The sequence below is a fragment of the Arvicanthis niloticus genome, chromosome 16 (genome assembly GCF_011762505.2).
Source record: "Arvicanthis niloticus isolate mArvNil1 chromosome 16, mArvNil1.pat.X, whole genome shotgun sequence".
NCBI lineage: Eukaryota > Metazoa > Chordata > Mammalia > Rodentia > Muridae > Arvicanthis > Arvicanthis niloticus.
In genome coordinates, this window is record NC_047673.1 from 57,960,568 (window position 1) to 57,965,569 (window position 5,002).

Consider the following 5,002-nt stretch of genomic DNA (forward strand, 5'->3'; position numbering starts at 1 on the left):
TAACGCCTGTCTTATTTGTATTTTTCATTCAGGGCTTGAATACACATTGCAGATGTTTGGAATCTAAGATCCAAGTGAGAATATGTACCTGAAGATGCTTCAGTCATTACCCACTCACTCACCATGAATTAAGTCTGAAGCTCTTTCCATCACAAGCCTAGATAACATTCACCATCTTGTCCTACCTTCCCTATCCTCACCCCTCACCCCCACCCTGCTTATCCAGCGCATTCCTGAGCAATCTGTGGTTGGCAGCTCAACATAGTCAATATAGGCAGTTGTGTCTTAAGTGGGTATGACTGGAGTTAACAGGCTGAAATTGTATCACTTGGGGTACATCCCCATCTTAGAGCTCTGCACTAGCATTGCCCTCTGGCCAGATGCACCTTTCCCCGGATGACTTTCTCCATCTTTTCTGTATTATCCCCAGGCCTTTGCTTAAATCCCAATCTATAAAATGATCCCATCAGTACCTTTTCTTAAGTAGCATCATCTTCCCCGTATAAATCTTACTGAGTTTGTTTTTCTACAAGGCACTTAACACCTCACATAGATTTAATTCATTGTCCACCTCCCAACACTGTAAGCCCCATGACTCTGGTATCATCCTAGACTTTGTTCATCAGTGTATCACATGTGCCTGGTACAGTGCCTAGCATACTGTAGGAGTTCAACCTTTGTTGAGTAATACACAAATGAATCTTCTATCGCATACCATTTTATGATATTTTTTTTAAACTTCCCTTAGTTTCATCTGAGCTAAGTTTCATCTGGATTGTTAACCCCAGAGGACCTTATGGAATGTGGCTTTGCTCTTCTAACCACATTTCCCAATGTCAACCCAGAGCTCCCAAGTCTCTCAAAAGTCCTTGCTCTAAATCACTCTTAAATGGTATCATTTCAAAGGAAGAAATACCAATGTGGAGAACACTAATTTGGAAATTAACCATATATGTAATGTGCTGGGCCCAAGGATTTATACACAGAAATGTATGTTCAAATAAACACATCCTAACACCCTTACACATGATACCACACCCATACATAAACACTGTGGCCTTGAGATAAATATTGTTGGGTTTCCAAGTTTTTTTTTTAAAGATGTTCCATTTATCCTGGAACAAATCTTTGGCTTTTAAAATGATGAAAATTTTAAAAAACAATTTAATTCCATAGGGATATTCTTACAGAGATCAGTTAGTTGGACAGTTAGACTTTTGAAAGTAGGTCATTTACAATCGAGAACTAGCTAACCGCAATGGGATGGAACCAAACATTCTTGCACTCAATACAAACAAATTTGTAGTTTAAAGATAACATTTTATAAAATTCTCCTGTTAATTTCTTTTTTTTTTTTCACTTTCAAAGTTCTACAGTGAATTCATAGCAGTTTGAGAAAGTTCACATTAACAACAAACACTTTCTGCATAGCTAACAGCTCTGTAACTCACCCCATACTAAGGTTAGGAAATCTCTAGAGTTCACACTTGAGTTCTTCTTGGAATCCTGCATCACTTCACTCCTTGGGCTCTTAAAACTAATCCAGCAGATGGTCCCAGAGCTGTATCTGTAGAATCATGTTTTATGGGAGTGAGATTTATACAAGCAAATTGGCTCTAAACATTTATGTTTTGCTGGCTTTTGCCTTTTTGTTATTTATTTATTTTGCTTAGCCAAGTTGTTCAAATATTCTTAAGACCTTGGCACCACTTGGAAATTCTTATTTCTTCCTCTATCTCATCTACAAATACTTACTGGAGACCTACTGTGCTATGCACCTCTTCTGAGAGTTTGAGGGATATCAGTGAAGGTGACTGAGAAAACGGCTCTACCCTGTAGAGCTTATTGTTAAGAAAAATACATAGATTTTGTATAAAAGCAAAAAGGAAAAGGGGGCATGGGATAGGTGTTTTCTAGGGAGGGGAAATGGGGAAGGGGGATGGCATCTGAAATGTAAATAAAATATCCAATAAAAAATAGATAGATAGATAGATAGATAGATAGATAGATAGATAGATAGATTTCTTTAAATCTTCAAGTTTTGAAGCTGTGTAACAAATTACCATGAACTGAATAGCTTCAAACAGCACAGAAACAGTGTCTCTCTGTCTTCCCTGGTTATCAGTTTAAGTGGGGATTAGGTGGGCCTTCTAAGGGGCTGCAGTGAAGATATCAGACAAGCTTCTGTGTTCTGGGGTCAGAAAGGAAGCAGAGGGGCTGGTGTTGATTGAAGGATGAGTCCAAATGTTTGGACAGCATAGAACCACACTTTGGATGGGCAGGCTAAAGCAAATATTGATGGTGACCTTTCTGCTTTTGAGATTCCAACTACAGAATGATGAGACACCAGCTGCGCAAATGATCACATCCTTAGAAGGGATGGAAGACTCTTTTATGAAGAGCCACCACTCATGACTCGTACCAAGTTCAAGACTAGGTGTGAGTCCATTCTCTTTTGTTCCTTACAATTACTCTCTGTGTAGCATTCCATTGTCTTTCCCCACTTGGCAATAAGAAAATGAGTCCTGGAGAGATTGATATAATTTATCAGTTTACGTGAGTAGACTCAGTCCCAAGACTATTACTTAATTCATTGTTATACATTTGTTATTAATTCAGAGATAATTTTAAAAAATAAGGAAAATTATAGAGAGTGACCAAAATTGCCTCTTTAGCTCAAGCTAGTGAAAAGACCCCAAGTAGGTGGTATGTTCTATTACGAGCGCTGCCACCTGGAGACCTGGGGAATAGGTGTCGTGGTTGAAGAGTGCTAGGGCCTTGACAGGTGTCAAGCTTATTCGGGTCCTGGAAAGAATACTAGTGTGGATGGGAAGGAACGAAGGATGTGTGAATGGGGGAGAGGGCAGGATGAATTGAAGCAAGGTTATGGTAAGAGGCAGATATCATAGGGTCATCTAGACTTTGCAAATGAGTTTGGATTTTCTCCTGTTTAGAACTGGAAGTTATTGGAAGAGTGAAGCAATGAAATGCTGTGTTCTGGCTCAGGCATTAGAAAACTCACCCTGTGGGTGACGGATTCTTGTACAGGTCAAGAGCAGAGCAGGAAAACCCATTACAGTTGAGCACTCATCTCTGTGAGAAATGACGGTGGTGGTTTACATGAAGATCCTCAGCAACAGACATGAGAAAAGTTCTGATTCCATGTTTCCTGAAGGCATGTGAGACATTTACTAATAGATTGGTGTGAGGAATTGCAAGATGCCAAAGATAAGCCAAGGTCTGAGCATCTAGATGTGGTGTGGTGTTAATTCTTGTCTCGGGACTTGCCAAGAAGGTGTCATGATGCTTCAGATTTGAGGACTTGCTTTGTACCTGCCCCTGGCACCATTTAATTATGAATATTCATATTATTGCATTTATTTACTTGTTTGTGTACTCACTAATTTATTAGATGTGTGTGTGTGTGTGTGTGTGTGTGTGTGTGTGGTATGCACACGTATATGTATATAAGTGGTAGCACCTATGCCACAGCACACCTCTGGAGATCAGAAGACAATCTCAGACTTCAGTCCTCACCTTCCACCACCTCTGAGACATGGTCTTTCTTGGTTTCTTGCATGCTGCATAGGCTAACTTGCCTATTATCTTCTGGAAATTCTCTCATCTCTGTCACCTATATCTTTTAAGGATGCTGGGATTTTACACACACACACACACACACACACACCTGCATCCAGCTTTACATGGGGTTTTAGGGATTCAAACTCAGGTCCTCTCACTTTCACAGCAAAATCTTTCCCTGTGGAGCCAACTCCTCAGCCCTGTGTTCTATGACTTTTATTACTGTACAATATTCTGTAGTGTATCCCGCAGCATTTACTCGATGCTGGATTCCCTCAGAGGTTGTGCTCACACGGAGAAGATGCTTACAAATCTATTGTGTTGCATTGTGAAAAGGAATTAGAGTGACAGATAGATTTGTTACTCAGCTGAGTGAGGTGAAGAGATTGTCTGGGATAATCCGAAGGGGGCCAGTGTGATTATCAGGGTTCTGAAATGAAGAGGATGAAAATAAGAGAAATGTGTCAGGTGATCAAGCAGGAGAAAGGCTGAGTCACACTGTTGTTTACTTAAAGATGGAGTTGGGTCAAGAGTCAAGCATCAGGGCATTTCTAGAATATCCTCCCTACAGCCTCCAGATATGGCCCTCCTGGCATGCTGGTATTGGCCCAGTGGAACTCCATTTGAACTTCTGACTTCTAAAGCTTGAAGTTAATAAACCTGTGTTGTTTTAATCCACCACATTTGCAGTAATTTGTTAGAGCTGGAAACTAGCACAGGAGGTATGTTGATGCTTGTCTTCTAGTTTACAGGAATGCAGCACTATCTCTGGGGTGTATGTCTGGAATTGAATAGCTGATTCTTTGAGTTTTGGAAACTAGATTTTTCTAAGGTAATTCCAATTACTTTCCACAGTGGCTGAATAATTTTGCTTTCTCACCAGCAACATATATGAGTTGTTATTGGGGGGAAAAACAATCTTCCTCAATATTTTGCAATGTTTGAAGTGTTAATTCTTTATATATACCAGTATGTGCTGGTCGTGACATTGCACTAGAGCCAAGATCAGAGTCAGAGGTGAATGCATTCATTGCTCACTTGCTTGCCTTTGCTCTACTCATTGTTTCCACTCATACATTTCAAGAACTTCCTGCCTAGGGAATGCCAACGCCCAGAGTTGGCTTAGTCTTCCCACATCAATTAACTTAAGACAATTGCCCACAGGCATGCCCACAGACCAACTCAAGGTAGACAATGCCTCATTGAGTCTCTTTTTCCAGGTGACAAAGTTGTGCCACGTTCAGGGGTGAAGCTGACCATCACAGATGTACAGGAGACTGAGCTCCGGCTCATTCCATCAACAATGGATAATCATTTCATTTTTTTCTCCATTTCTTCACCATTGATATTTCATCATCTTCACACACTGGATCTATTTTGTGGCTCTGTGCTCTATTTCTGTCTCAATGATACATTTAAA